We start from the raw sequence: 24311 nt of genomic DNA, 5'->3' as shown, positions 1-24311 counted from the left end.
CCCATGCTGCACCATGTTAACCAAGGGAAAACACACACACACACACACACACACACACATACTCTCTCTCTCTCTCTCTCAAAAAAAAAAAGGATTAGATCCATTTGGCTGTTTAACATCATAGAAACAAGGCCAACTAGTTATTAAATGTTTTGCCTACTTCCAGTGACATTAAATAAACAAAATATAAGCATTCCTTAACTTTAACAATGAAACAATAACAATTTTAAGCCAAAGTCATGATTTCACCAACACAGATAATGATGTTGCCCTAAAAATCACCTCTATTCTGTTGTTTGGTTATACACTTCTTGATTGAGTTAACATTGTAGTGTAGGTGTTTAAAAAGAAAAGGCTAATATATACCCTAAAACAACCACTAAAATAATTAAAATAAAGATTTCCATATAATAAGGCAATGAACGAGATAAGATTGAACAATTAAAATATTTAATTAATCTAAAATAAATCAGAAAAAGAGGAAACGAAACAAAGAACATGAGGCAAATAAAAAACACACAGCAACATGACAGACTTAACCTCACACATATCACTAATTGCCTTAAATGCAAAGGTTTAAATGGCCTAATTAAAAGTCAGAGATCGTCATATTGGATAATTAAAGCAAAATCTAACTATATGCTGCCTATTTGGAACCCACTGTAAATATAAATACACACATACAATAAAAGTAACAGGATGTATATTAGTTTGCTGAAGCTTCTGTACAAAGTACCAGAATTTGGGTGACTTAAAACAACAGATTTATTATCTCATAGTTCTGGAGGCTAAAAGTCTGTAAGTAAGGTGTTAGCAGGATCATGCTTCCTCTGAGACTCTGGGAAGAATCCTTCTGGGCCTCCTCCTACTTTCTTAGGGTGGCTGGAAATGTTTGGCATTCCTTGGCTTACAGCTCCATCAGACCAATCACTGCTTTCATCGTCATGTGGCATTCTGCCTGTGTCTGTCTTCAGATCATCTTCCCTCATTACATAGCTTCTGTCCAAAATTCTCTTTTTTATAAGGATATCAGTCATATTGGACCTCATTTTAACTCTGTAAAGACCCTATCTTTTTGGGAGAACATAATTCAACCCATAACAAATGGGAAAGGATATACATGCTGACATTAATCAAAAGAAAGCTGAAGTGGCTATAGCTTTCAGATAAAGAAGATTTCAGAGCAAGGGATATTACCAAGAATAAAGAAGGTAATCTCATAATATTAAAGTTGTCAATCCATAAAGAGTACATGACAATCCTAAACATTTATATACCTATTAGCAGGTACCAAATACATGAAGCAGAAACTGATAGAACAGGAAAGAGAAATAGATCCATAATTATAGTCAGAAATATCAGTACTTCTTTTTTGGTAATTGATAGAACAAGTAGACAGAAAATCAGCAAGGATGTGGTAGATGAACAACACTATCAACCAATTTGACCTTATTGGCATTTATAATATACTCCACCCAATAGCTGTAAATACACATTCTTCTCAAATGCACATGGATGTTGACCAAGAAAGACCATATTCTGGGACATAAAACAAGTCTCAGTGAATTTAAAAGGATTCAAGTCATATCAAGTATGCTTTGCAACCACATGGAATAAAATTAGAAATCAATAACAGAAAAATTCTCTGGAAAATCTTGAAGTATTTACAAACTCTGGGAGAGGAAATAGTTTTCTTCAACACTCCTAGGGTTCCTGACTGGGTCTGAAAATTAAACTGACAAATATTAACAGAAGAAAAGCATTCATATTTTATTAAATTCTTTCAGGTACATGGGAGCCTTCACAAGTGAATGAAGTCCTGAAGAAATGACCAGAGTAGGAAGTTTTTAAGCCTTTCAGAAAAAGAAACAGTAAATCTGTGTGAAGAGTGATAAAACAAAGGGCTATGGGTAGCAAATGGTGAAGAAATAACTTGGAAGGTAAGGGTTAGCCTAATAAGATTTGCTTATATAGAATTTTTTGGCCCCAAATTCCCTGTCTCCGATGATAAGAATGTGTTCCTTCTTTCTCATGGGAGATTTATCTCTTGTTTTCAAGGAATAAGGGTGAAGTGTGGGAGTGAGTTCAGAGTGACCTTCTTGCTTCTACTGTTTTCTCAAATTCCTTCAGCTTAAGATATTAAATATGCCAAGGTGCAATACTTTGGGGTAGCATGTCCTGAACTCCATCAAACTAAACACCACACTTCCAACTAACCCATGGGTGAACACTGATTTCAAAAGTTACATTAAGAAGGACTGTGAATTAAATGAAAATGAAATTACAGCATACCAATATTTGTGGGATGCCACTATATCAGTACTTAGGGGGAAATTTATAGCATTAAATGCTTATATTAGAAAAGAAGAAAGGTTTCCAATGAAAGACCTCTGCTTCCACCTTTGGAAACTAGGAAAAGAACAGTAAATTCATTCCAAAGTAAGGATAAGAATGAAACATATTAAGATCAGCATGGATGTCAATTTAATAGAAAACAGAAAAACAATAGACGTGAAAGACTGATACAGCAAAAATTTCAAAACATGCCTGAGAGGAGTTAAAGAACTAAATAAACAGAGAGTTTCACCATGTTCATGAGGTGAAAGACTCAGTATTGTTAAGATTGTTGCTAATATCCACAAATGGGTCTATAAATTCAAAGTAATTCCAATCAAAATCCCAGCTGTCTTTTTGTAGAAACTGACAAACTGATTCTGAAATTCATATAGAAATGAAAAGAATCCATAATAGCTAAAATAACTCTGAAAAAGAAGAAAAAAGTTGGAGTACTAACTAACATTATCTTATTTCAAGTCTTATAAAGCAACTGTAATCAAAGACAGCATTCTATTGATATGAAACTAGATCCATGGAACAGAATAGAAAATCCAGATATAAATTCACATAAACGGCCAACCTAATTTTGACAACCATGTTTTGTCAGTTCAGTAGAGAAAGAATAGTCTTTTCAGGAAATGGTGCAGGGACAAGAGGCTATACATATCTTTAAAAGTTAAACATATTCCTTCTATATGGTTCAGCCATTTCACTTTTAAGTTTTTATCCAAGAGTAATGAAAGTATACATTCATACAAAGACTGGTAAACAAATAATAATACAGCTCTATTTGTAATCCAAGAACTGAAAACAACTCAAATGTGTAGTGAGTGGATAAACGAACTGTGGAATACATAAAATGGAATACTACTCAGCAATAAAAATTAATGAACTGTAAGTGCAGATTACAGCATCAATGAATCTCAAAATAATTATGCTTAGTGAAAGAAAACAGAAAAGGAGTAAATACTGCAAGATTCCATTTATTTTAAAACTCTAGAAAATGCAAAATATTCTGTAATGGTAGAAGGCAGGTCAGTGATCACCTGTGAATGTTGAAGGGTAAAGACTACAAAGGGGTACTAGGAAACATTTTGGGTTGGGTTGATATATTCATTATGTTGTTTTTTGGTGATGGCTTCACCATTGTAAATATATGTTAAGACTGTCAAGTTGTATATTTTAAATATGTGTAATTTATTGTGTGTCAATTCTACCTCAATAAAGCAATTAAAACAATTTTTTTGAAGATTATAGTCATTATTTTTAACAGCTCCTCAGATGGTTCTAATATGTACGTGGGGTTGAGAACCAGAGATCCAGCTATTTTACCACAAAGTGGAATACAGCTGATTGCTCAGACATCTATAAAATCTTTCCCTTTTTGTCTTCTTTTTTATGCAATTATTTGCTTAAGAAGACCTATGCTATTTTTCAGTTCAGTTAGATAAGGGCCCAGTTTGAAAACAGGTACATTTTCAGTAATCTTTAACTCCCAAAACTATTGTCTTTGATGTTGCTGTAAATCATGGAATGTTAAAGGATCATCTTTCCTCAATGTTTTGTTAGGTTATGGGACAGAGTGAATTTTCACCTAGACTGGAAAAGATACTGTAATATTAGGACTAAAACAATCTTTGTTGAGTTTTCGTCTTTGAACCAGCCACAGGCCAATAGAGGCCAGACAGACAATAAAATATCCTAAGATTTTTGGGGAAAAATATAGTGTATCAAGTGATGCAGTGTACAATAATTTGGTCAAATTACATATTAGGATTGTTTCCAACTCTGAACAACCATTTTATGAAAAAAAAATTTAATCTTAGTCCAAATGGATGTTTAAAAATAAAGAAGCCGAGGAATTGTCAAAGGAAGTAAGGTCATTTACCCTATAATAGAGAAGGCTTTGGTTGGGCAAGGAGTATGGTAGCTATTAATGTTTGAAAGAAAGGGAGGAACATCTTCAATGGTGAGGATAATACCAATATCCCTGAAGCAACAAAGAAAGGGTGACTCTAGAGGAAATATTTTCATGTTATTATTTTTGTTTCATAATTGAATTTATGCAATGTGACTCTAGGTAAAGACAATTTATACACACTCCTACTTAGACCTTTTCTCACAGTGGTTGAGTTCACCATGCACTCCTTCACATCATAATGATCACACAATTGATATGTCTGGAGCTGTGCTATGACCCTCCAGCATAGCTCCTTCACAAGAAACTCTCATTAGGAAATAGCTCAAGAACCACTTTGGAAAGGGTTACATGTCCTCACTGCCTACTTTTAGATTAGCCAGTCTACCTGAAACTCCCAATATATTGACTTGCTGATTCAAGCTTATGATTTCAGCTCAGAAATTAACCTCCCAGGTACAGATGCCCTATTTTGGTTGGGAAATTGGACTTTGCAATGCATGATATACTTATAGATATAAAAACATAAAAGAAAACATTCATTTTGTCTAAATTACCATTGTTATTTGTGTTCATTCGCTAATGAATCCTAATTCACCAACTGCCCCTAATTCACCTTTTGTTCTGAAGGCTTATTACACAAGCCAGTTTCAAAGATATCAAGTGATATCAATGATATCAAAGTTATCAAATGATATCAATGTATTCCTTCTGGAATCAACAAATGGAGCTTATAAAAAATGAGTGATGGAGTATTCTAATTAATTAACTCTCATGCTTAACTGACTTTCTTTAAATTCCATTATATAAACAAGAGGATTTTAATATCAAAACAATGCTTATCACTAAAACGAGAATTGCAGACTTGTTTGTTTTATTTTAGAATATATCTGAATGAATAGCAACAATTGTTCTACATGCTTGAAAACTAAATTCAGGTTATTTCACCATCTTGTTATTTTGGATTCTGAGTAAATGGAACTTTACTATATTGGGCTCATACATGGATCTATTATATTCTTTTGGAGCTTAAGGATAGCATTATTCAGGCATTCAGGGAGATTATACACACACATATCTATGCATACACTGATACACACAAAATATACTTTATTTGCACTGTTTGTAGATTTCATGGAAACAAAGTCTTTTAGAACTTCATGACTTTCTCCCATTTTTAAAGATGATCGGAAATGTCCTGTTTCTGTGATTGTCATTCAGCATACACATATCCAGCATCGGACCAGAAATGTGAATCTTGACAGCTTCTGCCATGGTGGTAATATTGCTTGTAATTGCTCTCTGCTGGGCTTTCAATTCCCTGCGACAGGCAGGAACATCGACAAGGTCAACTCATTTATCTACAGCGGTAGTGACACTAGCCTATTATGAGAGTACATGAGAATCCAGGCTTTAGAAATCATGGTTTTAGAAATAGGACTAAAATAGAGTGAAGGAAGAAAATAATTAAGTCCCAAAAGCTTTCTTTCAATAATTTAAAAATTGTTACTTAAGATGAGAACATATCAGAACACAGAAATGGAAACTATTCTAGTAGATTTTCCGAAAAAGGGAACAATCTAGTATAATAGTTAAGACCATGAGCTTTGGCTCAGTTTATTCATCTGTTAAACAAGGTAATCATCCCTAATGTCAGGGTGTGGTATTAACAAAATGAGAAGTCACATGTTAACTGCTTAGCACAGGGCCTGGCACATAGTCATCATTCTGTATATTAAAGCTATAATAATTTAGAATAGGCATAATGTTCCACAGACCCAGACAAGGTGTCTTGATCTCAAGTTTTACTTACCTGGAAAGTGTTTTAAACTATATTTTGTTGGACTACACTTTGGAGGAAAATATGAAAGTAGCATCATTTTTCATTGAACCAATTGCCCTGAATATTTATTCATACTTAATTATGCACCATTTTCTTTACAAAATATGTTGTGATTATATTTATCTTTTGTCTCGTCTTGCAATATATTTGTGTTTGTGTGTGTACACATGTGACACTGAAGTCCCTGCATAAAACAGAGGATCATTGTAAGTTAGTTTCTAGACACTTCTTCCTTTTTAAAACATATGATGTGAATGTACCTGTGAGTGCCCACACAAACACGTGTGTACCCATGTCTGTGTTTAAAGGCAAAAATCATATACTGGGGCCAGAGAAATATTTATATCAGAAACTAGAAAAATGTGTTCAATATAACTTCAATTGCTCTAATAAGTGGTACTATCATTATGGTATAAAGCTACCCTGCTCTTGTGCTTTGAGGTTCAAGAACCATTTTTAGGTTACTGGTGTGTTCTGCCCATTCCAAAATGTACAAACATAACACATTCATTCCATGTCACAAAAATAAATGGTAGGACTCTGCTCCCACTGGGAACCAGAGGAAGCTAATTCTTACAATGCCTTCATTTGCCTTTTGGTTAAAAGGAATATTTCCTGGTATAACAGATAGGGAAATACTTCATTTCATAGTCAGTTGCTGATCCATTGTTTATGAAGTTTACTAACTTCCACAGAAAGATACTGAATATAACTTCTCTTCATCAGTTTATCCTGAATACTTATTTTCCACATAAAGGAATACTTCAGACATCATTGGATTGACCTGGTTTTATGATATTTATTAAACACTGGGCATCTGGGATGCCATTTCAAACTACCTTAACAAACCTAACACTACCTTTATAGTGGTTCCTTGCTTAGAATACTAGATACCACCAATGTCAGTTCAATAAACATAGCATGAATAGTCACTTTCTTCACAAACAATTGAAACAAAATGTCAAGTAGAAACATCCTGTACTGCACAACACCAAGCAAAATTGTTCTAAGATTGAAAATGTCTGAGATGATCATTGGCTTTGACAGAATGTTGAAAATGTGTACAGCTCTATTGCCCAAGAGCAATAATTCTGATAATGAACTGTGAACATTTTCATCCACAGTATTCTTTTTTATTTATTTATTTATTTTTTAACATCTTTATTGGAGTATAATTGCTTTACAATGGTGTGTTAGTTTCTGCTTTATAACAGAGTGAATCAGCTATATGTATACATATATCCCCATATCTCCTCTCTCTTGCATCTCCCTCCCTCCCACCCTCCCTATCCCACCCCTCTAGGTGGTCACAAAGCACCTAGCTGATCTCCCTGTGCTATGCGGCTGCTTCCCACTAGCCATCTATTTTACATTTGGTAGTATATATAAGTCCATGCCACTCTCTCACTTTGTCGCAGCTTACCTGTACCCCTCCCCGTGTCCTCAAGCCCATTCTCTACCTCTGCATCTTTATTCCTGTCCTGCCACATGTTCTTCATAACCATTTTTTTAAAGTTTCCATACATTTGTGTTAGCATAAGGTATTTGTTTTTCTCTTTCTGACTTACTTCACTCTGTATGGCAGACTCTATGTCCATCCACCTCACTACAAATAATTCAATTTTGTTTCTCTTTATGGCTGAGTAATATTCCATTGTATATATGTGCCACATCTTCTTTTTGATTCAGTGGATGTACACAATGCCAGATGTCTAAAAGTATACAAGATAAATTGCTTTTCTGGCATTTTATGCATTATCTGTTAACAAATTTCAACATGGCCATTGTAGATTCAGTCATTCAACATTAAGGCTATTCACCACAGAATGTAGGGGATATGACTTTTGCCTAACTGTTGTCAAAATTTCTTCAACACTTGTTTCAATTTTCCACAATCACTTACCCAAACTATACTCTTAGTGAGATAGAAACACTGGCTACCAAACATCTATTCTTCCACAAAGATTAGTGTTCTCATTAAGTTTGTTTTTTAAGACATGTCATTGCATATACAGAAGTCTTGACTCTAGGCAAGGGCAGTATTACAGTTACGGTCTTTAATAAAAACATCAGATATTTAGTGAGCATCTACTGTCTACCCAGTGTTATGGGAAATATTAAGGAGAATGAGGCTTTTCCTGACCTTATAAAGTAGTTAAAGGGAAATGGTTAACACATTTCATCACTTAACATGCATGTACTGGGCAACAACTATATAGCAGACCCACTGCTGCAATACCACATTTACTATAGTACAATACTATTACCCAGGTATGTTCATGGTACTATGGCAAAACAAAGAAGAAACATGCAACTGATAATGGGCACAGAGAACATCTGAAAAGACTCTCAAGAGAGGTAAAGTTTGAGCTGAGCCGTAATGATTAGGGATTCAAGCTGACAAATTAGGATACAAAAGGATATATGTTGAGGAGTGGAAGGTGGGTTAAGACAATAGGAATGGGTAATAAAATCTGATGTTAAATGATGACCCCAAGATTTTCAACCTAGTAAACAAGAAATTTGTGCAATCCTCAGGTCAAGCATATTTTTAATAGCTGCTGCTTGGGAGAACAATGATGTGTTCCTTTTAGAGTGTTCTTTTTTTGAAGTGATGGCACAGTTCTGTTAGAAAATGAAAATACAGGAAAGAAGGTAGAAAATCAGGGCTGCATTTGGAATTTGTGTAAATACAATCACATAGAAATAACTCATGTCTCTTTTTGTGCCAGATCAGATGTTTCAATTCACCAAATTATTTCACTAATATTTGTTGAACATATAGCTTCTAGGTACCATACCAATGGGCCCCTTTAGTTGCAACTCTCATATAGGCCTGGCATTGCATAATCTCCAGATGGAAAACACTCGCAGTAAATTTTGCAATGTACAGTAACATTCCTCATCAATAGTTAAGTCTATGTGGCAAATCTGCTTCTCTGTGACCAATCTACTACAGCTCTAAAAGAGACAGATAACACAGTAGTTAGCTTCTCTGCCCTTTCTGAGTCTCAAGGAAACTAACCAATCAAGTATTTCATGTTAGTCTAATGCTGGATTGGTTTTGTAAACAAAATGTCAGCAAGAATTAGTGAAATTAACTGCCGAGCAGAAGCAAAAACGACTTTAAAAAAACTCTCAATTATCTGCCACAATAATCACTGGAGTGCAAAATGATGCTCCAGAGTCACTGTAAGGTGTTTCATGCCTCCTGCAGCCTCTACAAAAAGATGAAATTATGATTAGCATTATTTTGGTTCTGTACACTCCTTTACAGTCTCGTTTGCTGAAAGTTAAATCCATGAATGTTATATGTGAATCCATCCTATCACCTAAAATTGCACCCAAATATTCTTCGTGATAGAGCATAAACCACTCATCCACTTCTTCCTCATGTCAGATTTGACTGTTAATTGAACTAATATTTTACAAAGGAGGCAAAAAACACAATCAGTCTCCTCATATACAGGGAAATACTTATACTCTTATAGGTAATCCACTATTTTTGAAAAAATGTGTATTTGGTTGAGTTGAGCATACAAAAGTGATTAGTTCTTCCTCAGTTTAATTGTCATCAAAGCCCTGAATTCAAACTGTTCTTTTATTCAGAGATTTCCATGGAGCACTTGATGTTTTCTTTCTTTTAGCTAGAATTTACCAAATTTATATTGACACAAAGATCTAGTATATGAATCTGTGTTTATTATTTTTAAAAATATATATGGAAAGGATAGGTCTGTTGTCATGCAAGGAAAAGTGTAGGCTATATTTAAGTTTAGAAAAGCTTCCATCTTCAAGAAAGATATTAGAATTGGGAACAGCATAATATATAAGGTAGTCAGAGAAGGCAGCATAAATGAGTTTAAGGCTAAGATGGATATATACTTGGAATCAATACATTTGGATATGCTTGCTGAATAGCAAGATGAACCTGCTGAATGGCAGCAGGATAACTAGATTGATGCTGGCTCTTTCCAACAATAAATTTCATGTTTCAGAGTAATATTTCATGGCTGTCAATTGGAACAGTGGTGGCACAGTTGGATTGATTGGCATTGAACACAAGGTTTTATTTGTCAACAAATGTGTTTCATGATTCATCATGGACTCACTGATTGATTGGATACTGGCTGCATAGAAAAATTCTTATAAGTCTATCACAGAAGGTTTTTGGAAATATATCAACAACACTGATTCATCAGCACAGTCACATTCTGAAAAATGCAAAAGTTTTCCTGGTAGTCATTGCTGTTCAGGACAGAGGCAAGAAATAATATTCGCATGCAATAAATGCAGGATACAATCATCTCATTGAGGGTATATTACTTTGTTCTTGGTGTGAAACTCTTTTCCGCCTTCCTTTTGTCCCTTATGACTTATCCAACCACCGATGGATACCAGAAATCCATGGAAGGACAGCTAACTCACTTCTCATACATCCAGTTGACCTTGACCTTACTCTTCTTGTAGTATATAAGAACAACTCCAGGGTAATGGGTAATAATGCTGGATTTGCAGTCAGACAAACTCAAATCGAAAAATCTGGCTTCCTTACTAGATATCTCTGTAAAGGGAATGAGTTATTTAATCATGCTAAGGTTCACTTTCTTAGTCTATAAAATAGGAATAATAATAACCCATATTGCAAAGATTAAATGAAATAATACAAGAGCTCAAAAATATTAGCTATGTATTCAGCAGTTTTGTTCACACAACATTAGGCAGTGGTGTCCAAGGCTACTCATAGGTCATGATTCCCTGAAACAAGCAGCTATCCCTAGCAGCTTGAAAACAGTATTATGCAATGCCCAGACAATCTTTGCACCCCTCAGTCATTTCCTGACTCATTGGGGAGGTGAAGGGTCATTTCCTTCCCCAAACTAGGAGGCTACTGCTAATAAAAATTGGACAAACAGTTTGACTTTTTGGTCCTCCATCCTCCTATTTAAAGGGCAGTTGAATGATCCATCTGTAACAACTTATTAATGAGAAAGTTCGAAAACCCTCTGATTTTTTTAGAGTGATCTATAGAAGCAGGCCCTCTAGAATATGTGCAAAATGTATGTTAGCTTAAGGCACTGTCATTTGTGAAAATCTATACAAAACAACATCAAACCTGAGGGGGGTGGTTGCAGGATGGAGCAAACATTTGCAGGTGATTGAATTGCATAAACCCAGCACCAGGGAGAAGCAGTAGCCCAAAGTGGTGCACAGCTATTTACTCAAAATTGTGGCAGACAGGCATCTTCTCTCTTTGAATTAAGGTATAGGGATGTTTTTAGCGCATTCTTACAACATTCTTCTACCCAAACTGTTAAGGTGGAGGAACTAGTCTTTGATTCTTACCGGGATAATGCCTTAGGATTGAAAATTCAGTGGATAAAACAACAAGGAAAAAAAAAACGCTTTTATTTTTGTTGAACAATTAAAATTATGTCCACAAAAATCAGCATGAATTACTAAGGTTTCACTGATTAGACGTCATTATCCCAAGTCTCCTGACCACTTATTTCATCACCTCTAGATTGGCCAGCCCTTTGAGTTCTCACAAAAAAATAGGGTTGCTGTGCTGAGCTGATCCTGTGCCGACTTTGCTCCCTGTCTCCTAGGTTGCCTGGTAGACTCCAGTTCAGAGAGCTCAATAAGTGCCTCCTGACTTTAACCTCTGATTGCTCCCTACCTCCCAAATGATTATTTACCCATATTTTTTTCTTGTTCCTGACATGATGATTAAGTCCTAGATTACAGCCTTGAGGCTGACTTGCAAACTTCTGAGGCTATCAAGAGAATTCAGATGAATACACACACACACACACACACACACACACACACACACACACACACACACGGAATTAAAAAGAAAACTTCCATATGCCCATATCCAAAAATTTGAGAGCAAGTAGAATTTCAGATAAATTGTTGGATTAGTTATCTAGGCTATCTAAACTCACTGCATGTGCTGCCGACCCTCTACTGGCATCCATGCTAGATGGATATCAAATTACAATCCCAGAGTAACTGAAATCCATTATGATGATAGATTTCTACCTATTTCCTTGCATTAAAAGAATATGGATTCTAGAAATCCGGCAAACATTAGCTTCCTTTTAATTTGTCATAGAGAATTGTCTAAGCCAGGGATTTTTCTATCCAGGTGGGTCCATGTATCAGAATTAGCCAGTGAGGCTTCTCAAATTACACACTGCCCAACCCCCTCACTCTCTAGTTGAGAATCTCTCATCAACCCACTGTTGCTGATGAGAGCTTGAAATATCCTTCCAGGGTGTTAGGGTGGGGAAAATGTTGGGAATCATTGACTTAGGATTGACATTTATTTGTTCATTCAACAAACATTTATTGAATGCCTACAGGGTGACACACTTTTTAAACAAAAGATAAAAAAGAAATATAGACATTAAATGTCCACTACTCATAAGCTATTAGTAGATTTTCCTTTGTGTCCCTATTCTCCTGTGTCCCCTCCCAACAAGTGAAGTCAAATTTCATGAGCTGATGAAGGTGAGTACTTATGCAATTCATTCTTTGGCTGAAGTATGCCATTTTACCCTATCCATTATGGAATACTGAGTATTTAAGAGGAACACCCTTAATATTCACTTTCAGTTTGTGAATAATTATAGGAAAAATAAAACTCATAATTTTGGTAAATTACTGGTAAGCTGAAATTATAATGGGATTTAAAATCAAAATAGATGTACTTCAAAAATTGAAATATTATTCCTTTTATTTACCATTAATCTTATCATAATGTTGCTATTTATATTCACAATTTGTATTTTACATACCCTTTTCTATACAAAATAAATGTCTTTCTAATCTCGGCATGAGGCCAGTCTATGTTAAGACAGCAAATAAATATGTCATATTTCTTGTTTCACATTTCACATGGCATTTCAGATACTTTAAGAATCTTACAAATTATGTTAAGAAAAATATCAAGTATAGGATTCTTTAATCCCAGGATTCAAGTAGTATATACTTCCCTTAGTTTCTCTAAGAGAATTCCTGCCTTGCATATGAGACCTAAGAAAAGGCTAAATTTGACCATGTAGACATCTATCGCAAATCATATAGGAAGTCAACATATACTGAGGCCACATATCAGTAATAATTTATGTAACTAAAAGGATGAACAACATAATCACCAAATAAATAGGCAATTTTACTGTATATTTGACTGCTTAATGGCTTTTATTTTAATTAAGTTACTGGCATTTTCAAACTAACTTAATTTGCTTCCTCCATCTTCTTTATTGATCTGTTTCTCCCATATCAACTAGGAATTGCTTACCTAGTTAAACTCTTTTTCTCTCCTGTTAGATACAACATAACCTCCAATGATAATTGGTCTTCTTTCAAAAACTCAAGTTTAACTAAAAACTAAACAAAATGTCCTTTAAATCCCATAGAACAGATAACCTTGAAATACCCTTCTCTGTTTCTAATGTACACAGCAAAGAAATACATGTTTCCATTTCCTTCAGAGTTCAGGGTGAGACAATACTTTCAAGGGCTACAATATGGGGTATTGGGCAGATAAGAACTAAGAACAAAGGATAAAAGGAAGTCTACCAAAAAGGGGGGTGTGCTGTACAACCACTTGCCTTTCACATCATTGCTGAAGGCTGGCTCTGATTCTACTGTGTAAATTGCAAAGACACTGCTCCTTTGCAGAGTGCCCAAAAGCACAGGGCCTTCTCTTGATAGAGCAGGGGAGGAATGAAAACCTCACCTTCAAATGCTTGACTCTGAGAAAATAATTCTGGATTACATCAAGACCCCAAAGTCAAAAATTAAAAGGTCCATATCTCTTTTGTTTGAATTCAAGCTTTGGTCCTCAATTTGTTCTCAATAAATAATTCTTGAAAGATATAAATGACTGTGTATGACTAGGCTGGGAATAATACTAAGGTGTTCTGTCTTGGGTTAGTGCCCTTAGTCAAAGGGCAATACTGAAGGGTTCTGGGGCTAAACTGTAGCATGTGGAAGTCAGATTTAAGGAGAATAAGGTTTTATAGAGGTTGCCAGGATATAAAAAGCAGCTAGTTGGTAGTGATGAGTAGTGAAGTGATTAAATTGAGGCTTGGGAGTCACAGAGTTCCTTATTGTCTGCATCTGTAAAATTCAGGCAATACTGTGTCAGATGGGAGTTCTGGGAGTACATGAGATCATGCATGTGATAGATTTTTAAAGTGTAAATCATTAGAACCTGTTAGGTTTATTACCAAAAATAGCACTGTCTCATGTTTGCCAAGGTTTGGTTATGCATGTTCTTGTTCTTGTCCTGACACTCCCTCTCCCCACACCTAAGTCAAGCCCCTACCCTCTTCTTGGAAATCCTACCCACTCTCATGAATATGTCCCGCAAATCTCGATGGCAAACTTCACTTCTTTTCCTGGGTACTAGCTTTATGTCTCTATGTGGACATTTCCCCCCAAGATGTCCTGCCTGCACTATTGACTGGGCTCATACTCTCCCCTTCCAAGTCACTTTTCCTCCTGATTTTCCTGTTTCTGTTAATGGTCAATCAGATTTAAAATCTAGGAGTCATTTTTGGTTCCAACTTCTCCATCACCCTTCTGGGCAGACACTTGACAAGTAATGATAGATTTTTTACCTCTGCTGCATCTGTCAACTCTGTCACTTCTCTTTTATTCCCACTGTCTCTGATTGCCTCATGCTTGTGCTACTCTGATAGCTTCAGAACTAGTTTCTCCACTTTCTATCTCTCTACCATCTCTACTGTATCTTATGCACTGTTTTTCACTTAAGATTCCTAAAGTGAAGTGGGACCCGGTTGTGTAGTCCCCCAACTTAAGTACCATCTATTTCATGAGAGTTTTATGGATCCTCCATTTCCATGTAAACTCTCTTGCCTTCAAAACCCTCCAGTACTAATTACACTTATCTTATGGCACTTATTACTTGATGGTTGGTATCAGAGTTTCTTGCACTTCCAGCAGTTGTATCACCTGACTTCACTATTTTCTACCTCTACAAACCCCAGCTTCGCATTGTGAAACAAGAGAAACAGAGAACAAGAGAAATAAGAGAAATTATCATGTCAAAAGGCAACAGAGACTGTGGGAAGGACTGAAAAATCAGACCAGGGTTCTAATTCTAGGTTTTCCCACATTTTAAATGGTAATCCTAAGCTAAGTCACTTGACCTATCTGGAGTGTAACCGAGTAGGATCCTATGGGGCCTTCCTGGGACAAATCCCTCCCCCATGCCCTATGCTTGAGGCTTGGGAGTCACTTCCTCTTTGAAGTACCTAGATAACAGTATCTGTTGCACATTTCCTGACTTGTTTTACAGATCCTAAACCTCCACCAAATGGAGGATGTTAACTACTTGATGACCACGAGCACTAGCCCCCAGACCTACTGGAGACTGAGGATTGAAAATGTTAACCCCTGTGACACCACCCTGTTACCTCACCATCAAAACAGTCAGAGAATTGTGTACAAGCTGATCACACACCCTGTGACTCCCCTCCCTCACCTGGCCTTTAAAAATATTTTGCTGAAAGCCATTGGGGAGTTTGGGCTTTTTGAGCACTAACTGTCCCTTGCTTGGTGCCCTGCAATAAACGCTGCACTTTCTTTTTCCTTTACCACAACCCAGTGTCAGATTGGCTTTACTGCATGCGGGCCAGCGGACCCAAGTTTGGTTCAGTAACAGAAGTCCATCAGTTCTCTGCTATATAAATTATTTCTAAGGTACTATGTGCTTCTAAGAGTATAAAGTAATATTTAGCAGCTCCCACATTTGCTGTATGGCCTTGGGCTAGTTACTTAGACTCTCAAAACCTCAATTTCCATGTATGAAAATAATAGTTCCTACTTATATGACTGCTGTGAAGATTAAATGAGTTAATAGATTTAAACTTATTATACCAATGCCTGGCACAGTAAGGCCTCAAAAAATGTTAACTGTTATTATCATTCTGTGAAGCCTGGGGCATTTTTTCTGTCTGGCATATTACTGAAGTGAGTCTTGAAGAGTGTAGGCATTCTATAAATTAACCACAATCATTCAACATTGTGTTTATATTCAATAATCAGTGAAGAGTGAACCACTTTTACAGTTACAATTGCCAGGGCTAGATTTAGTTGTTATGAGTGAACTGTAGTATCCTCCCACTCAAAAATACTTCTTTATCACCTCTACCATCCCTCCAATAAACACACACACTCACACACACACTTTTCCCTACAGTGCCTGAGATCACGATACAGTCAATCTTTTGTGTTAACCACTGCTCTTTTTAATAGATTTTCTATTAAAATTCAAATTCCCCCCAAAAAATTAACACATTAAGTGATTCACACCTTGATGTGACTGAACTTGTCAATTTTTATTCTCTCAGACTAAGAAAGGTCCTGCTGAGCAAGACTCTTGGATAGCTAGTGGGAGGTCACCCTCTCAAGATAAACTTTGCTGCTTCACAATTTTGCCAAGGGCTGACTGGCCCTAACACATACTGCTCTTTTTTCATCTGAAAAAATGTCTTTGCAAAAGTGGTGTTTTCTAGGTTGCTTTTTTCCAGATGCACAGAAGAAGAAAAAATAGATTTGTAAATCTACACTTGATGCGGCTAGAAAGTTTGTTTGAACAAAACTGATGGAGAACTTTGTCTGGAATAGTTCATCCTTACATAGAGATTAACCTTCTTCTGTTGCCAAAAAATCACCCAGACATTTTGTTATCTGCCAAGAAAGTGCTCAGAGGCGTCTTTAACTTGCACGGCAGTTTCCAGCTTTAATTCTGAATTGACATTTGCTATTTAATTGCAATAAATCTCATCACAAACCCATTTGCTTTGAATGTTTCTTGGCTATGTAACCTGTCATTCTTTAAGTAAGGTTGCTTTGTTCTTGCCTCAGCACAAGCTCACTAAAACTGCAATAGCTATTAGCACAAAAATTATCTTCTGAAAAGACATTTTCAGGGATGGCCAAGAGGAAGAAGAGAGGGAATGTATAAAGCCCCAGGGCAAGAGCCACTCTGTGCCTCATTCTCCCTCCTGATCCTAGCTAACAGTTTTAGACAGATGAAATCAGGTCATCCTGAATGTCAAGAACAGCCTAAAGGAATCAGGATGCCATTCTTGGGGGAAGAGAGGAAAGGAAAAAGAAAAGGAGAAAGAGAGAAATGGGAGAAATCACAGCTTTCATACCTTACATTGCCTGCCCCTGGAAGGGAAAAAAACCTTGCTCTACTGCCAGTCACTGCAGCAACATAAGTTCACTCACCACCACTATATCCAATTCAGGCCCTGGAGAGAAATGACTCCATTTTCCATACTTTGAGAACAGCTCTGGACATGGTTATGCCACTCCCTTTCCTCTGTGTCCATGTATTTCAGGATCCACCTAAAGTGTAAACCTTTCCTTAATCTCTTTGTAAGTCAGCTTCATAACCTTGGGCAAGTCATTAATCATCTTTCCACCTATAAAATGTGGCCTAATGTTCTCCAGTGTTTCCCAGACTTCAGTCATGTAAATAGCATCTTCACACTTTCCACCATATCTATACACTATCTTATTACACTGTTATTATACATACTATGCCATATCTCTTATACTATATTATTATTTTCTTAATATTTTTTTAAATAAGATTAACTTTTAAAACCTCATACTTAGCCTAGTAAATGATGTCAACAAAATATCAGGTGTGATATGCTAGTGATGACCTAAAACAAATAGACTGCCAGATATTTCTTTAGTGAAGATGGGCTTATTTAGCATCAGCAGAGAATTACAATTCAGGGTCAGCCAACTTGGTGAGCCGTGTGCAATTCCCTGCAGGACAAGGGAAGGAGAAAGCTTTTATAGAGAGGAAGAGGAAGTTGGGAGGGCTACAGTAAACAAAGAGTTCATGGCTTTTCTTTGGCTGATTCCTGGCCAAGAAAGGAGTCTTTCTTCGTCCTGTTGGGGTCTGCTATTGTCACAAGGCGTGAGAACTCTCCGTTCTGGTCTCCAAACTGTATTTAATTGGGGGTTTATTTATTAACTTTACACTAGCTATATCTCTACAAAATACTTTAAAATAAATACATGACTTTTAAAATAAAATGTTTTCCATTGATCACCTAAACTTATCTTATGTTCCACCACCCTTTGTGAGACTCTTGTATGGTCAAAACACTACCAAGATTTGAAATCAGACAAGTCTGATTTAGAAAACTGGCTCTGTGTACTAATATGTGATCTTGGCAAGTCACCAATGCCTACCACATACATTGTCAAGAGGATTAATTGATAAATTGTATGTTTAGAGTTGGCACTCAATTAATATTGTCTTTTTCCTGTACCTCAGTTTTCATATCTGTAAAATGCATCCTAGTAAAAATGGAAGGAGCATAGGCTTGGGTGTCTGACCCACTGGATTAAATTCCCACATGCAGTTACTTAACCTTTTTGAGCCTCAGTTATCTTTTTTGTAACTGGAAATGATAACGCTAAATTGCCTGGGGTTGTTGTTGTCAGGATCAAAGATAATACACGGTAAAGTGCTTAAAACAGGAAGCACTATATAAATGGCAACCATCAGTATTATCAATAATGTCACCCTTAATGCCCTATCTACATCACTGGCAAAATGGAAGTAGATATTATTCAAAACAGAAAACAGCCCTATTATCTTCTATCTCATACTCTCCCTCTCTTCATTTTCTGCCTGATAATTTCCTTATTTAAACAGTCAAGGATCTAATACAGAAGCTATTGCTAGAACCAGACAGGGTCAACATCAGAATGAGAATGAGATGCAAAATCAAGCAGCGTCCTTCAAAATAGGGTGCAAGAGTTAATACTTGTATAGTGCTGAGACTAGAGTCTGAAAGAGTATACACTCTGTAAGTGTTAAATAAACTAACCAATAATAATAATAACTGTGGAAATACAAGAAAGGTAAAAAGAAAAGAGTGATGCAGTTACTGAACAATCAGGACATATCCATGACCCCAAATGAAAAGGTTTATGCATCATTGGGAGAGAAATGGGGTTAATGGAGGGGAGGGAGTAGGGTCAGAAGGAAAGAGAAGTCCTTGGTATTAGAGCTTAAAAGGTAAACTCATTTGGTCAAACTGGCCTGGAGGGTTCTTTGGATTCTTTTTAGCAAAGGAAAAACAAGCAAAACCAAATAAAAATAAAACTGGGGCCTCACAAAGGGCAACCTCTTCCCACTTAGAGACTGGAGTGCAGAAACTCAGAGGGCTACAACAGATGTAGTAATAAGCAATAATGTCGTCCATTAATTGCTCAGTCTTAATAGCAGACGCTGATGGAAAAATCATCCTATTTTTTTTTTCCTAAACCAGATATCTTCCTATTGGGAGTTGCTTTATTTTTGGTACAGTGTAATGTTGGTAGGCTCACTGTATAGAACTGATAAAAGCAAGCCTAGCTAATTAAAGAAAGGCTTCAAATCAAATTTAAAATTAGCAAAGTATTTTCCTTAATAATGAACTGATTCAAGTATAAGTATAAAATATAAAACTGCTTGATATTGGATAGCTTACTTTTAGGTAAAAATTAAAATTCCAAAATTCATAAAAAATATTTGTTTTGAGGTAAAAAGTACTTAAAAGAAAAGCCCTTTTGATTTAAGTGAACAAAGGTAGACATTATAAAGTCATTGGTAAAAACAAAAAATACTAATTAAAATGTAGTTCGTGAAGAAAATGAGTAGGTAGAAAATAGTTCACAGTAGTCTTTCAAAGCCCAAAATTACATTGCTTCTGAGAAACAACTTATATGAGATCAGTCATCACTATTCATCACACACAAAATGAAATTTTGTTCTGAAAATGCATTGTTTAAGAAAAATTACTTCAAATATAACTTACCAATAATGACCTACCCTAAATAATGATGTTGAAATGTTTGTTTGGGGCTCCCCTGGTGGCGCAGTGTTTGAGAGTCCGCCTGCTGATGCACGGTACACGGGTTCGTGCCCCGGTCCGGGAAGATCCTACATGCCGCGGAGTGGCTGGGCCCGTGAGCCATTGCCGCTGAGCCTGAGCATCCGGAGCCTGTGCTCCGCAACGGGAGAGGCCACAACAGTGAGAGGCCCGTGTACCACAAAAAAAAAAAAAAAAAAAGTTTGCTCGATTTTTTTGTTCTATGTCTTCCTTTTCCTGTTATTTTATTTATTTATTTATTTACTCTCATTGACTTCCTACTGAGCCTCTTGTTAGCTTTCTTTTAATTTTCCTCATTTTTATATCTACCACATATGCTTGTTTCCTGATTTATAGCTGCACCTGCACCTCCTCCAGCTGTGTTTATACTCTCTACTCCTTAATTTAACGCAAGAGCTGTACAACAAAGAAAGTAGAAAACGAAGCTCAAAAGTCCAATTGGTCCAATTTTCTGTAACGTGCCCTACAGGATAATCTCGATGCACAGAGCTTGATGACAAACCCTGGCAAATTGGTCGACATTTAAAAGCTCCAGTTTTTTAAGGAACCTCATGCTGTTCTCCATAGTGGCTGTACCAGTTTACATTCCCACTAACAGTGTAGGAGGGTTCCCTTTTCTCTACACCCTCTCCAGCATTTATTGATTCAAGATTTTTTGATGATGGCCATTCTGACTGGCGTGAGGTGATACCTCATTGTAGTTTTGATTTGCATTTCTCTAATAATTAGTGATGTTGAGCATCTTTTCATGTGCTTTTTAAAAATATTTATTTATTTATTTTTGGCTGCATTGTTTCTTCGTTACTGCCTGTGGGCTTTCTCTGGTTGCGCGAGCGGGGGCCACTCTTCGTTGTGGTGCGCAGGCTTCTCATTGCGGTAACTTCTCTTGTTGTGGAGCGCAGGCTCTAGGCACGTGGGTTTCAGTAGTTGTGGCACATGGGCTCAGTAGTTGTGGCTCACGGGCTTAGTTGCTCTGCACCATGTGGGATCTTCCTGGAACCAGGGCTCGAACCCGCGTCCCCTGCATTGGCAGGCGGATTCTTTTTTTTTTTTTAATTGGAAAGTTTATTAATCATTTTTTAGCAGCATTTTCTATGGAAACTCTTTATATGTTAATTTTTTAAGCTTTTTTTTGTTCTTTTTTTTAAGTACAAAACTTTTTTTTTAACATCTTTATTGGAGTATAATTGCTTTACAATGATGTGTTACTTTCTGCTTTATAACAAAGTGAATCAATTATACATATACATATATCCCCATATCTCTTCCCTCTTGCATCTCCCTCCCTCCCACCCTCCCTATCCCACCCCTCTAGGTGGTCACAAAGCACCAAGCTGATCTCCCTGTGCTATGCGGCTGCTTCCCACTAGCTATCGGTTTTACATTTGGTAGTGTATATATGTCCATGCCACTCTCTCACTTTGTCCCAGCTTACCCTTCCCCTTCCCTGTGTCCTCAAGTCCATTCTCTAGTAGGTCTGCATCTTTATTCCCGTCTTACCCCTAGGTTCTTCATGACCTTTTTTTTAGATTCCATATATATGTGTTAGCATACTGTACTTGTTTTTCTCTTTCTGACTTACTTCACTCTGTATGGCAGACTCTAGGTCCATCCACCTCACTACAAATAACTCAATTTCGTTTCTTTTTATGGCTGAGTAATATTCCATTGTATATATGTGCCACATCTTCTTTATCCATTCATCTGTTCATGGACACTTAGGTTGCTTCCATGTCCTGGCTATTGTAAATAGAGCTGGCAGGCGGATTCTTAACTACTGTGCTACCAGGGAAGTCCTCATGTACTTTTTAACCATCAGTATGTCTTCTTTGGAGAAATGTCTATTTAGATCTTCTGCCAATTTTTGACTGGGTTGTTTGTTTTTCTATATTGAACTGCATGAGCTGAGTGAAGTAAGTCAGACAGAGAAAGACAAAAGTATCATATGATATCGCTTATATGTGGAATCTTAAAAAAGGCTACAAATGAACTTATCTACAAAACAGAAATAGAGTTACAGATGTAGAAAATAAACTTATGGTTACCTGAGGTAAATGGGGGCAGTGGGATAAATTGAAAGATTGGGATTGACATGTACACACTACTATATATAAAATAGATAACTAATAAGGACCTACTGTATAGCACAGGGAATTCTACTCAATACTCTGTAATGGTCTATATGGGAAAATAATCTAAAAAAGAGTGGGTATATGTATATGTATAACAGATTCACTTTGCTGTATACCTGAAACTAATACAACATTGTAAATCAACTATACCCCAATAAAAATTTAAAAATAAGTAAATAAAAGCTCTAATATTCCCATGGTCATACAAATATAGATTTAGCATACAAGCTTCATAAGCTAGATCTGTACAATCAACTAACATAGGAATTTTTTTTTGAATTATTGTAATGCTGCCAGACAAAAAGTTCATCACCAACTCCTCCTTTTGACTGAAATTCTTCCCAAAGTCACTCGACCTAAGATTACGTATTAAATCAATACTATTTGAAGGTTTCAAACACTCATATTAAAGAAAGAATTAACAAATAAAATTTTACTCATTTTGTCTCATTTCCTTTAGTCTATAATAAGGATGAAAATAAGTAATTTGTATGCATTATGTTATAGAACTTCATTAAGCACTGGTCCATCGATTTATTTTTACAAAGTGGGAGAGAACTGTGAGTTAAGCAATATCAATATCGAAACTAACACATTATTAATCACCTATACTCCAGTATAAAATAAAAAATTAAAAAAAGAAAAGCTCTGTAAATACACATTAGAAATAAATGCAGTGTTCATCTTCAATGAAGAAACTGAGAAAAAGATACATTGATTCAATGAGTTCAATCATGAAAATGTATAGGTATAGTTATAGTGTCAATACAGAAACACACTTGTGATTATCAATAAAGAAACACTTGTGATTATCAATAAAGAAACACACTTATGATATATACTGGTGATACCTAGTGTCTATATGTTGTGTGAAACACTTACATACCACCTATTTTTTGACCATGAGTGTAAAACATTCAAATATCTGAAAGATTTCAAGGAGGTTAAGGCACCATACCACTGAATCTATGCTACATTTGAAGATGAGATGTACTAGAGAAAACTAAGAAGAAAATAATGGGAAAATGATAACCTCTCACAATGGTAAAATTATACCTTATTTCTGTTTTAAAATTTTATTTTTATTTTTTTCACATAGTCTTTCAAGTGGTTTGATTCCATTTATAAATAATAAAATAAAATATATCCCAAATGTTTGAGTAACAGCATCTTCACAAATACATTGTCATTTGACTCCTTGAAGTTTTTGGAAATATAATAGGTTGAGAGAAAAATGGCCGAAGTTTCACTCTAAACCTATTTGACCATCTTAACTGCTCCACAAGGCACATGACTTTTGCTACAATGAAAACTCATTTGTTCCCAAAAGCAAAATAAACATTTATTTTAAAAATCACTTTCTGAACCTAAAGAGTACAAGTCTGAAGTTTGTATATATTGTAACAAATGTTTTATCTAGAAAATGTTTTTACTCTGTTATACAACCCATACTATGTGCTTGAATATTTAATTCATCCTAAAAGAACATATTTTCGTTGTTTTATAATATTTGTATTACCTAAACTAAATCTACTAGAACTTAGCAAGTACAAATAACGTACAAAAAAATAAAGATAGGGCCACTGTCCTTTACAAACCTTAAATATTCTTAGAGATCAAGAGTTGCTGATGAAAACCACAATGAGATAGCATTACACACTCACCAGACAAGCAAAATAAAGTCTGACAATACCAAATGTTGATGAGAAAGTGAGCAATGAAACTTACATACACTGTGGGTGAATGGGAACCCTCATTCACTGAAGTTGGGAGTGTAAATGGGTACAACCAGTTAGGAAAGTCGTTTGCAAGTTAAAGATATACACAGCCTATCCCCCCCATTCCTCTCCTATGTATATGTATTTGTGTATCAGAGCACTCATGAAACATTCATAGGAACATTGTTCATAATAGCCCCCAACTGAAAACCGCCCAATTTTCAATCAGCAGTGAAATGGAAGAAAGAAAAATGTGTATATACAATGGAACACTGTATAGTAATAAAATGACAAACTATAGTCACTTGTGGATGAATCTCACAAGCATAAAAGAGGCAAACCGAGAAGAAGGTGGAGGAGGGGGAGAAGAGGAAAAAGAACAATGCATTAAATATGGTTCCATTTAGC

This window comes from Stenella coeruleoalba, assembly GCF_951394435.1.
Source record: "Stenella coeruleoalba genome assembly, chromosome: X".
Classification (NCBI taxonomy): Eukaryota; Metazoa; Chordata; class Mammalia; order Artiodactyla; family Delphinidae; genus Stenella; species Stenella coeruleoalba.
This window is presented reverse-complemented; position numbering follows the sequence as displayed.